The sequence below is a fragment of the Psammomys obesus genome, unplaced genomic scaffold (assembly GCF_907164565.1).
Source record: "Psammomys obesus unplaced genomic scaffold, mPsaObe1.curated_primary_1811, whole genome shotgun sequence".
Lineage (NCBI taxonomy): Eukaryota > Metazoa > Chordata > Mammalia > Rodentia > Muridae > Psammomys > Psammomys obesus.
The window spans coordinates 4,668,030-4,681,780 of record NW_026596117.1 but is presented as its reverse complement, the minus strand read 5'-3'; the positions used below and the strand labels follow the sequence as shown (position 1 = coordinate 4,681,780).

Genomic DNA, 13,751 nt, shown 5'->3' with positions numbered 1-13,751 from the left:
AATGAAAACAATATCCCTTCTTGAAGCACACAAGAAAACTGTGAGAATTCAACATAGGAAAAGACTTGGCTCCAAATGGGAAACTCTAATGAGTCGTGAAGAAGAGATGTGTTTTGGATGCATGGGCCCAAAAAATAAAGTATCTACCTAGATTTGAGATGCGATACTCTCTGCAAATATATAAATGGACCAACAGAGAGAGCAGAGTTGGGGAAGGGGAGAGAGATAGGGAAAGATAGAAATAAAGACACACACACACACACACACACACACACACACACACACACACAGAGAGAGATGGAGACACAGAGGGTAAGAGAGAGAAAAGGCAATAAGGCAATATGGATATTGAGAACTAAAATGAAATGAAGACTTTAGGTTATTTCAAGTTTGTAAAGTTCAATATATAAGTCTGTGAAATTATATTTCTTAACTTTTGTTGTCTTTATATTATTTTTACTGTACTGTATCAGATGATCTAGAACATATCCTCCTTGTTTAAATATAAATTATTAGGTAAAGTATAGCCAAAGGTTATTCATTGATTCTTAATATATTTGTTAAAATGGATGCATCTGAAAAGATACAAAGATTCAAAGATATAGGTGTCAAAATTACCTCCTTATTTTTACCTTATGCTTGCAAGATTTTTTTCATTGTTACTGAAACAAACCCATGGGGTTTCAATGCAAGAATATAGCCCTTAAGAATATTTGTTTACAGAATTTCATTTAATCAAATACTAGTCTCTTCTTGGGTAGCTAAAGTGGGCATTCTACAGTAATCACAATGGCTCATTCTGCACAACAGTTCTCTCCCACTGAGTGAGAACATAAACAGAATTATTGAAAACCAACAGAGAAAAACAAAGGTGAAAAATTTCTGCTGATGTAAGTATGATTTTGAATCATTCAACTTTAAACTTTAAATTTACCAAAGGCAGGTTATCCTAGACCAGACTGAAGCTCTTACAAGATGATCCAGTGCCTTTCCCTGAAATCAAAGACTCGCTCTCTTGCTGGTCTCAAAGAAGGTAAACATCATAAATTCGACAGTCACGAAGGATTAAATTATTTACAGCAATATAAGTAAGTTTGTAACTTATTTTCCCTGTGTTAAAACTTTTGCTGGTAATCCAGCTTTACTGATACTATCACTGCAGCTGCAAGAATTCTGAAACTAGGACCCATATGGTGTTCTGTTTAGGGAGTTGTCTCCTGTGACAATGAGTTCTAGAGTTTTCCCCACTTTTTCTTCTAACCGATTTAATGTATGTGGTTTTATGTTGAGGTCTTTGATCCACTTGGACTTTAGTTTTGTGCAGGGTGATAAATATGGATCTAATTTCATTGTTCTGCATGTAGACATCCAGTTGGACCAACCATTTGTTGAAGGCACTGCCTTTTTTCCACTGAATGGTTTTAGCTTCTTTGTAAAAAAAACAAATATCCATAGGTATGTGGATTTATTTCTGGGTTGACCATTTTATCAATTTTTAATCTCATACATAGTAGTAAGAATCCTCTCTGATATTCTAGTCTGTTGTTTTCTGACAGTCTTTTCCTCTGCATTCTACAAGATGTATTTATCACTCAGTCAAAACGAAGTAATTAAGAAAAACCTGATAGGCCAGATGTGGTGTGGCACATACCTGTGGTCCCAGCACTTGGGGAAGCAGAGGCAGGTGGACCTCTGTGAGTTCAAGACCAGCGTGGTCTACAAAGTGAGTCCAGTGCAGCCAAGGAAACACAGAGAAACTCTGTTGAGAGAGGATGACACGGAGAGAGAGAGAGAACTGAGTTCATCTAAGTGTGTTTGTATGCATGTATCTGTGTGCATCTGAATGTTTGTTGATTCTGTCTATGAGCACCGGTCTATTGTACGAACTGATTCCACTTCTTTTCACATGCCCACAGGCGTTCACATACACTCACATTCTTTCTGTTTGTTTTTTCAAAAACAAGCAGAATTTCTCTGTGTAGCTCTGGCTGTCCTGGGCTAGCTTTGTATAACAGGCTGGCCTAAAACTCACAAAGATATGACTGCCTCTTCCTCAACAGTATTAGAATTAAAGGTGTGCGCCACCATAATTAATGCCAGAGCTTGTTTCTTCATTTTGTTTTGTTGTTGTTGTTTTGTTGTTTTTAACTATACATTGCCAATGCATCAAAATGTCACTCTAAACAACTTTTTCTTTTAAACATTTCTTTGCTATGTTTTGTAGATTTGATTTTTCTAATTAATTACACTTTATTCACTTTGTATCCCCCCCATAAGCCCCTCCCTCCTCCCCTCGGGATCCCGCCCTCCCACCCCCTTCTTCACGCATGCCCCTCCCCAAGTCCACTGATAGGGAAGATCCTCCTCTCCTTCCTTCTGATCTTAGTCTAGCAGATCTCATCAGGAGTGGTTGCATTGTCATCTTCTGTGGCCTGGTAAGGCTGCTCCCCCCTCAGGGAGAGGTGATCAAAGAGCAGGCCAATCAGATTATGTCAGAGGCAGTCCCTCTTCCCATTACTATGTAACCCACTTGGACACTAAACGGCGATGGGCCACATCTGTGCAGGGATTCTAGGTTATCTCCATACATGGTACTTGGTTGGAGTAAGAGTCTCTGGGAAGACCCCTGTGTTTAAATTTTCTGGTTCTGTTGCTCTCCTTGTGGAGTTCCTGTCCTCTTCAGATCTTACTATTTCCCACTTCTTACATAAGATTCCATGCACTCTGCCCAACAGTTGGCCATAAGTCTCAGCGTCTGCTTTGACAGTCTGAAGGGCAGAGCCTTTCAGAGGCCCTCCGTGGGAGGCTCTTAGCTTGTTCCCTGTTTTCTTCTTCTTCTGATATCCTTACTCTTTGCCTTTCGGGATGGGGATTGAGCATTTTAGTCAGGGTCCTCTCTCTTGATTAGTTTCTTTATATGTACAGATTTTAGTAGGTTTATCCTATATTACACGTCTATATGAGCGAGTATATACCGTGTGTGTCTTTCTGCTTCTGGGACAACTCACTCAGGATGATCCTTTCCAGTTCCCACCATTTACCTCTAAATTTCATGATTAACTTATTTTTCATTGCTGAGTAATGTTCCATTGTGTGGATGTACCACAATTTCTGCATCCATTCTTCAGTTGAGGGGCATCTGAGCTGTTTCCAGATTCTGGCTATTGCAAATAAAGCTGCTACAAACATGGTTGAGCAAATGTCCTTATTGTGTACTTGAGCCTCTTTTGGATCTATGCCTAGGAGTGGTATTGCTAGATCTTGAGGAAGCACTATTCCTAGTTGTTTGAGAAAGCGCCAGATTGATTTCCAGAGTGGTTGTACAAGTTTACATTCCCACCAGCAGTAAAGGAGGGTTCCCCTTTCTCCACAGCGTCTCCAGCATGTGTTGTCACTTGAGTTTTTCATCTTGGCCATTCTGATGGGTGTAAGGTGAAATCTTAGGGTCGTTTTGATTTGCATTTCCCTAATGGCTAATAACGTTGAACATTTCTTTAAGTGTTTCTCTGCCATTCGATATGATATTTTTCTACAGAGAATTCTTGTTTAGCTCCGTTCCCCATTTTTTAATTGGATTACTTGGTTTGCTGCTTTCAGTTTCTTTAGTTCTTTATATATACTGGACATTAGCCCTCTGTCCTTTAAAGGGTTGGTGAAGATTCTTTCCCAATCGATAGGCTGTCGTTTTGTTCTGATAACAGTGTGCTTTGCTTTACAGAAGCTTTTCAGTTTCATGAGGTCCCATGTATTGATTGTTGATCTTAGAGCCTGAGCTGTTGGTGTTCTGTTCCGGAAGTTGTCTCCTGCACCAATGAGTTCTAGGGTCTTCCCCACTTTTTCTTCTAACCAATTTAATGTGTCTGGTTTTATGTTGAGATCTTTGATCCACTTGGACTTTAGTTTTGTGCAGGGTGATAAGTATGGATCTATTTGCAGTTTTCTACATGTAGACCTCCAGTTAGACAAGCACCATTTGTTGAAGATGTCTTCTGGAGGTATCTCCATCCCTGGTCTTCAGCTGTACTATAGAGCAACAGTAATAAAAACTGCATGGTACTGGCATAGAAACAGAATGGTGGATCAATGTAACTGAGAAGAAGACCCAGAAACAAACCCACAAACTTATGGACATCTGATCTTTGACAAAGATGCCAAAACCATACAATGTAGATTTGATTTTTATACAACTTATCTTACTAGTTTGTGTTACCAATCTTTCTATGTACCTTGGAACATGAGAAAATTCTCTATTCCTATCACTTCGGCCATTGGTTTTACTTAGCATCCTGAAGAAAGAGAAATGACAGAGGTTGATTAATTTGTTCTTTTGCTAGCTCAATTTTTATTTTTAGACTCAATTGTTTTCAAACGTACTTTCAAACAAAACTTTGTGTATTCTTTTGGATATGTATATTTGCTGATTCCAGTTTCTTCCATTCCTTTTTACCTTAGAGGTTCAGTTTTGTAACATTTTTACATTTCCAAGAGAACGCACATCACTTCAGCATGTGCTTCGGCAGTGCCCATGCACCCTTCTAACTTTTGTGAGGATGCTTCTTTGATTGTGCTTTCCTCTCATATTTTCAATTTCCTTTTATTTTTACAGTTTCTTTCACTTGCTCCAGTTCCTGTGGTAGTCAGCCAATTAAAATGTGTCAAGCTGTCAAAGCCGGTTTCCTTCGGCAGGAAAAATCAGCAGAGTAATTTTGTTGTTGTCATTCAAGAAGTTACTAGCCTTTTTTGTTTATGAATTTGGCATTAAACATATATCTGCCTTCTCTGCATCAAGGAATCTATTGTAGCTGTTGTCTTGATAAACTGTATTTTGTGGTTTAGTAACACAATCATGCCACTGAAATAGTTTTCTCACTCCTGTGAGAAAATAAAATTTTGCATTTAGTAATCTTGGTTTAGAATACTAAAAATTGAGGTGATTTGTAATAAAAACACAATATACTGATTATAGAACAACCCTGTGTAAAATTCTTTCCATAGAAAATAGTACCACACACTATTTGCAAACACTTGAGTATAAGTGCATGATTGTCATTAGATTTTCTTCATAAATCTTAGAAAAAAGGAATGAATAATTTAAGTGGCATAAGTATTGACTCTATTTTCTTATTCACTGATTTAATGATAATTATCTGCTCTGCTCTTAAGTGAAATCTGTGTTTACTTTAGATGATAAATGCAAAAATCATTTGGACAGAGTACTGTCCACATACAAAAACTAGATATATAATTAGCTAAATAACCATCAGAAAGAGGGAGACTCTGAACAAAGGGGTCTAAGTGAACATTTAACAGCAAAGGACAGGAGTACTGTAGAAGTGTGCATAGCAATAAACAGAAAATGAAGTTCAGAAAATGCAGTTGAGCATACACTACCATTCACATTCAATGATTTCATGAAGATCATTGTCAGTACGTTGAGCTTAACTGACAACAAGACATGGGGGAATTGTAGAATTTCCAAAGCCAAGAAACATGATCTCACACAGTTTCAAACATTTCACCATGAAAGGCAATGCACATACAGAAGAGTATGTTAAAAACATGCAGACACAAATAAGAATCTATGAGATATGTGTTGTATTACACAGAATATGTCTGTGGAGTCACCAAAGAATTTTCCAGCTACCCATTAATAACTTTTTCATATGAAAAAATTTGTACTCCTAGAGTGCATTGTACTTGGCTTTTATGTCACTTTCCTTTCTTCATGAGGCTCTAGTCAGTGTATGTCTTTTAATTAATTATTATTATACATATTAAGTATGTGTCTTTCAATAATATAATAGTTATTATACAATAATTATTATAATTATTGTTTTATGCCATTTTAAAGCAATAGTCTCTTTCAGAGTCCCTTTTCCTCCACCAAGCAGTAATTTATAGATAGTTTTTTTTATATAGTTTAATTTTTTTGATGATTTCAATGTAAGAACAGAAACTTTGAAGCTGTTAGAGTAAACTATAAGAGAAACATTTTAAGATATAGGTTTTGAGAATGACTTTCTGGGTAGAAATTTAATAATTCACAGAAAAAAATAGTAAGAATTGAGCATAGGATTGCATCAAGTAAGTGATTCAACACTACAAAACAAAAAATTATCAGAATAATTGTCACAGAGTGGGAAAAAATTTCCCAGGAATTTAAAAAAAAGATGTGTGACAAGACTTTTCCTGGGGAGATATAACACACACATCAACTAATCCCAGACAGGGAAAAAAAAAACAAACAACAGAACAAAGCATGTATCCTAATCAAATCCAACTTGGTGAGCCAATGGGTCTTATTAGAGTTACTTATAGAAAAAATGGGTATGGATTTACTTACCGGAACAAAAAGGCCACAAAGACAGCTTCATCACCAACATCCACAGCAAAATGAATGAAAGCTCATGGAGCTAGAATCCTGAAGTTCACTGCACAGGCCACAGACAGCTCACTTAACAGGTTTCAAGGTGTCCTTTTCTGGTGCCTCTGTTGTTCTAAGACTTCCAGGCAGCCTGGCTGGTTTCTAATCCTTACAGTCCTGGTCTCAGAAGTTTCTTTGCAAGTTGGTGGTCTGGGAGTGGCTTTCAGTAGTCTCCATTGCTTATTCTTTTTATTATTATTATTATTTTGATTTTATTTTTCTTTATTAATTACACTTTACTCACTTTGTATCCCCCTCCCCCCCGTGGTTCCCTTCCTCCTCCAGTCCCAATCCCTCCCTTCCTTCACCCTCTGCATGCATGCCCCTCCCCAAGTCCACTGATAGGGGAGGACTTCTTTTCCTTCCTCTTATCCTAGTCAATTAGGTCTCATCAAGAGTGGCTGCATTGTCTTCTTCTGTGGCCTGGTAATGCTGCTTCCCTCTCAGGGGGAGGTAATTAAAGAGCAGGCCAATCAGTTCCATGGGAGAAGCCTAGTTATTCTTCTATGTTTCAAGGACTTTTTTTTTTTTTTTTTTTTTCTTTTTTTTTTCTTTTTTTTATTATAATCTTTTATTTATTTTTTATTAATTACACTTTATTCATTTTGTATCCCCCCATAAGCCCCTCCCTCCTCCCCTGCCGATCCCACCCTCCCTCCCCTTTCTGCATGCATGCCACTCCCCAAGTCCACTGATAGGGGAGGTTCTCCTCTCCTTTCTGATCTTAGTCTATCAGTTCTCGTCAAAAGTGGCTGCATTGTCCTCTACTGTGGCCTGGTAAGGCTGCTCCCCCCCCCAGGGGGAAGTGATCAAAGAGCAGGCCAATCAGATTATGTCAGAGGCAGTCCCTCTTCCCATTACTATGGCCAACTGATGGGCAGAGTGAATGGAATTTTATGTAAGAAGTGGGAAATAGTAAGAGCTGGAGGGAACGGGAACTCAAGGACTTCTTAAAACTATTTTAAATTATTTTCATTCTGCCTTAAGGAGCTTCCCTTGGAGACGGAATGTTTTAACCTTGGAGGAAACTGCCATATAGCACAAGACTAAAAATTACAGTCAATGTTTAACTTATGTTTGGGATGTAAATTTAAGATTTTTTTTTTTTTAATGGAAGTAGGGGGCGAAAGAAAGACCTGGAGGTGACAGGCGCTATCCAAGGAGACCAACTGAGCCAAAAACATCTGGGCCCAGGGGGCCCTGCAGAGACAGATGCTCTAACCAAGAACCATGCATAGAGAGGACTTAGATTCCCTGTTCCCATTGTAGTTCACAGGCAGCTCAGTCTCTATCCGGGTGTCCAGAGTAAGGAGAGCAGAAGCTGTGTCTGACATGGACTCAGCGGCTGGCTGTTTGGTCACCTCCCTCTTGGCCACCAGTCTTGCTGGGCCACAAAGGAAGAGTATGCAGCCAGTACTGATGAGAAGTGATAGGATAGAATCTGATAGTAGGAGAGGAAGACCTCCTCTGTCAGTGGACTAGGGGAGGGCCATAGAGGGAGAAGAGGGAGGAAGGGTGAGACTGGGAGGACTCGAGGGGTGAAGCTACAACCAAGATACAGAGTGAATGAACTGAAATAAATAATAAATAAACAAACAAATAAGACAAAAAAATTTAATGGCATGAAGGTAGGTCAGGGAAAGAACAGGTGCTAAAAGGAGAACTGGGTCAGATAGAGGCAAACAAGGAAGTTAGTATGATCAAAGTATATCATGTATATGTTAAGATGAATACATTATTTTGAAAAAAAATTATATATGCTAACAAACATAATTACAAGGTTCATTGATTCATAAATATATTTTCATTTATTAGTCTATATTCACTGTTCTTTTTGTAAAACATTTTATTCATACAGTATATTATGATCATGTTTTCTTTTTTCCTCTGCCAAATCCTCCCAGATCCTTTCCACCTCTACAGACATCAAACTCCAAGCCCCTTTGCTTTCCCCATCTCGTTAAAAAAATGAGATTGTTTTGTATTGGCAAGTTATTCCTGGGCACAATATGTAGCACACTCTTTGATTTCTTCACCACTCTCTATCTTTTCTTCCTTCTCCGTGGTCTCAGCTTTGCTCAGACAGTCCCTACTTTGCTTTCAAGCTTCATATTTTATGTCTCCATTGTGGAAATGCAAGACAATATGCAATGTCTGTCCTTCTGAGTTGAACTTATTTGGTTTAACCATTCCAGTTCCATTTGTTTTCCTGGAAATGGTGTGATTTTTTTTTAATGGTTGAACATTACATTGTTTTTATATCCTAAATTTAGAAAAGAGTCCTGATGAGACCTGATAAGCTAGGGTCAGATGGAAGGAGATGAGGACCTCCTCTATCAGTGGACTTAGAGAGGAGCAGGGAGGAGATGAGGGAGAGAGAGTGAGGGTTGGGAGGAAATGAGGGAGAGGGTTCCAGCTGGAATACAAAGTAAATAAACTGTAGTTAATATAAAAAAGGAAAAGAGTCTATCAGATGTTGATGGACACCTGCACTAATTCCAAAATGTGGCTGTTGTAAAGAGAGATGCAAGGGTCTCCTCAGGTATTTATCTACATGTGAGATAGTTAAAGTATAAAGAAATTCTACTTTTAAGTTGATAAGACTCTCATAATGATTTCTACAGTATGTGCACTTATTCAGTTCTCCAAATAGTGTTTAATATTTCCTTTTACAATGTATCCTTGCTAACTTTTTTTTTTCTTCATTTCTCTTGAAGGCAATTGTAATTGACTAGTATGAATCTCACTGTAGTTTGGTTTATATTTTTCTGAGGTCTAAGGATGTTGAATATTTTTAATATGTTTATTGGTTATTTGTGCTTCTTTTAAAACAATCTTTTTATTTTTTCATGTGCTGAATTATTTGGTTTTATAACATTTAAATTTTTAGTCATTTACATATCCTAGATACTTATATCTTGTCAAATAATTGACTAACATATATATATATATATATATCCATTTTGAAGACTCTTTCATTGTGTCATTGTGGGGTTTGTTTCCTCTGGTGTGAAGAAGTATGCTGTTCTTCTTTAATGCTGTTAGTCAATCTATGCAATTATTTCCTTGCTTATTGGGGTCATATTCAGAAAACCATTTTCTATGCCTGCAAACTTAAATGTTTTTCATTTTCTTTTCTCTATTAGTATCAACTTCGGATTCTGAAACTGAAGATTATGATTAAATTAGACTTGATTTATATATGGGATGAGAAATAGAATTCTACTTTTTTTTATCATTGGGGTTTCCAAGATTCCTATCATTATTGGTTGGAGAGATTGCTTTTTCTCTATTGTATATTTTGGCGACTGCACAAAACAAGATGGCTACAGCAATGTGGATTTATTTTTGATTGCCTTGTTCAAATTCTAGTTTGTATATCTGGTACAGTGACATACTGTTTTTATTACTATGACTCTGAAATATAATTTGAAATCAAGTATCATAGCTTTTACAATATTGATCTTTTCTTTGGAATTTCTCCCTCTACTTGGGTAACTTCTGGTTTCCACATGAAGTTTAGCATTTTTTTTTAGCAACTTTGATAGGGATTTCACTAAATATGTAAATTACTTCATCATGCAATTATGATTTCACACAGCATAGGAAACAATAAACACAACAAAGAATCAGTCCTCAGAATAAAAAGAAAACACTACTGACTAGTTTCATCTGACAAGAGTTAACCATGTGAAGGTTAGTATTGATTGTCAACTTGACCGATGTACCGATGGAATAACATGGAAAATGGAACTCCTGTCCTGCCCATTGAGAAACCATATTACATTAATTATAATGGGAAAACCTGCCCACTGTGTAACAATCTCCAATTGTATGAATGTGGAAAGACAAAGAAGTCCTAGTTGCTACTCGGTCCATACTCAAGGGACAAGTACATTCATTTCTTACCTATTAAATGAAATCATCTGTGTCTATTCACATCTTAGAGGGAGCAGAGCTTCTTCTGTAATGGTATTTGTGCCATCCATGACCACAGAGCCCTCATGGAAACCATTTCCCAACACACCATGTTTTCACACTGTTATGAATTAGTTTCTCTACATGGATTTGAAAGGACAATGGTAATAATGTTTATATTCTGGCATGGTTTTTGCTTATTATTCTCTTTGATACTCATTTACTTTGAGTAGAAAAATGTCAAAGATCTTCAATATGTTAAGTTCAAAATTCCATTATTCATTTCTGCTATTAAGATTATATAATCACTCTTTCTTGTTTTCTCTGAAGCTGAGTTTGGTTTTGGCTGTACAAAGTAGTATGTTCTTTCAAATCAGGTTTGTTTCTTACTCATTTTCCCAGTCTGTGAACAGAGAGAGTTCCTGTGTATACTAGACACTGTTCATTGAATAAATTGTACTTTTATGTGTATGAAATGCATTCATTTATAAACTTATTTGGTATACTTTACTTAGCTGAACTCTAGAAAGTGAAATTCCTGAGTGCCTATTTTATACTTCATTGTTCCTAGTTATCACAGAAGCTCTAGACAGAGGTCAGCTTCTAAGTTATTCCCTATAAAGCAAACTGTGCCTGTATTCTCATTTATTTGAACTTGAGTTCTGTCAGATTTCAGAGACTAAAGAGATTCAGAATCAGCCAGTTCTGGGACTTCTATGGCATATTTTTCACTGACAAATCTGTCTAAAACTTATGTGAAGCTAATATTTCCTCCAGGCCATAAAAATACACCAAGCTAGTTTGAAAGGGTAAGGGGTAAAATGAAAGAGCCATGCTAAGTGAAATATTTGACGGAGTCCTAAATGTAAACATCTCCAGCAATTCGAAGTGTTCATCTTCTTACATGGGCATCTATGAGGCAGATCCCACTGTGCTGTCTTTCAAAGTAAAGAGAAGTTACAGTTGAGATTCAGCATTGTGTAAAGAGGACATAAAATAAGATCTGTGCAACCCAAAGAGAATACCAGTATTTCATCTTATAGATTATTTAGAAACATAGATGAATGTGAGTTTCTGAGTTTAAGAATATAAAGACTTTTGTAGCTTTCTGATTTGCTCTCAAACACAATACTTTCTTTCAACTAATTGATAGTGAAAGATGTGAAGAACATCTTTCACTATCAATCAATTAGTTGAAAGAAAATATTGCGTAGGAAAATATTACTGTTGTTAATTATACCAGGAGACAGGGGATAACACACGATTCCACTTTGGATTATTGTATTTTTATTTTTAGTAGTTCTGTCATTCTGATTTTTGCTTTTTATTTTAACTGCTTAAATAGGGTCCATTTCTCTCCCTCTATTAATATATTCTGGGCAATATTCCTAGAAAATAACATATTTACATTATTTAGCTCAGAATCAGGTGCTGTCTAATCATTTGCCTGTAGAAAAATTAACTATTTTGAGTCCATAATGTAAAGGAGATATCATTATGATTGAGATGTATCAGTGAGCAAAACAAATAAAAAAATAAATCTGATTAGTTATTGCTTATATAATTTATATAATCTAGAAATTATGGGTATTATATATATGTATACTATATATTATATAATGCATATAATATATAATATATAGTATAATATTATATATTATAACATATAATAAATAGGTAAAATGTACTATATATGAAATAGAAATTAATGCTATAAAAAGAAAAAGAAAAACACCTCCCCCCCTCAAATAAAAACAAAACCAAAATATAGACCAAGTTACGAGGAGAGATTTTTGGAGATGCTGCCTCTAGAGGTGTTGCAGGTGTGGCTACTGAGTCACGTGTGTATCAGTAGGTGTTAGAGACGAGAGAGAATATGTCTAGGCTCAGTGCTCTGACCTGTGAATGTCTTAATGATTAGTAGCCTAACATTCTCTGAAAAAAGCGAGTCTGAAACAATCACCAGTCCACCTCTGCACAGATCTTGATGGACTCCCAGGGTGGGGAACAAGTCGGAGACTAGAAAAAATTCCTGCCTGGGACTGCAGGGTCCAAGTAGAAGTGAGGCCGACACAGAAGACTCACACATGGAGCCACTTGATTGGGCCCTGGTAAGGAGTGAGCTCAGACAGGAGCTAGCATGAGATGAACACCAGTGTTCAGTGTGCAGGCTTGAGGAGAACAGACCATGCCCAAGATGACGCCAGCCAGGTGCCATAATGCACATTGTGTCCTAGCACTCCTGCAATCACTTCTGAGATGACCCCAGACACTCAGGGATCCTGGGAGGGTGCTACCAAGAAGAGCAAGTAATTGGTGGAGAAATGGAAGAGAAGGATGAACAGAAGGCTGTGGGCTCAATGAGGAAAGCAGAGCTGGAGACTTGAGGGTATTGAGCAACAGCCTGATTTCAGTAGCCAGTGATAAACTGAGACCATGGCGGGGGTCCTGGCCTGCACTGCCACCAGGGACCACATCTGGATTTATGGTGCTGTGGCAGTAGGTGTCTGTTACCACCAAAAGCCAAACAGATGTTCCTGGCTTGGGCTGGGAACATGTTGATGTCTGAGGGCTTTGTAGAACTGGCCTCACCCATGTGGAGCTGGCCTTGAGGGCATGAGAACAGGAGAGCTGACCCCATTGCAGGGGTTGCTGGTGAGCCAGCCCTGAGAGTATGAGTGGCCCTACCACTCATTTCCCATGCGGTGGCATGGACAAGGGTGAGATACCTTTCTTCCCACTGGCTCCTTGTCACCTGGGGCCAGTGAAGACCTGGGGTTGGGGTCATGGAAACAGGGGAGCTGGCCCTTCCTCTCAGCAGCTGCATCACTTGGTAAAGAGGGCCCTGAGCCTTGCCTGGGCAGCATACTAGATCTGGTCTTGGATGTAGGGGTTCTGGGTAAGACAACCAGAGGGCATAACCATTGGAGTTCTGACCCTGTCTCTTGTCTGCTTTATGGTGGCCATCTACGAGGGAAAGGTCCCACTTCCTTTTACCCCCATCATTTTTGGCCCTGTCTTCTAACCTGCTGCTGTACTTAGGAGAGAATTTTCTGCATCTCACCTGGGCAGCATAGAAGAGCTGACCCTCATGGTCATGGCGGATGAGCCAGCCCTGAGTATATGAGCATGGGAGGGCTGTCCTCACTACTTGTGTGTGGTTCAAGGGTGAAGCAGAGGTGTACCTATGGCAGGCTGACCTTCTGGCCCTGGAGTCATGAGAGTGACAGAAGTTGCCATGTCCCTTATGGACTGCAACACAGGGGGGACTGAGCCCTGCACCTCATCAGGGCAGCAGGGCAGAGTCTCATATGCACTCTTAGTTCATTGCTTCTCTGTAAACAATAGATGAAACTAATATTTCCTGTGGATACTGCTATGACCCATGATATGTTGTCTGCAAGAAAAT

At 38.3% G+C, this 13,751-nt stretch overlaps 1 non-coding gene across 1 annotated transcript; it reads left to right on the top strand.

Moving 5' to 3' along the window:
- Positions 1-12,143: 12,143 nt before the first annotated feature.
- LOC129692935 (small nucleolar RNA SNORA17) lies at positions 12,144-12,275 on the top strand. Its single transcript, XR_008722796.1, has one exon. It is a non-coding gene; the product is annotated as a small nucleolar RNA SNORA17 (small nucleolar RNA).
- The last annotated feature ends 1,476 nt before the right edge of the window (positions 12,276-13,751 follow it).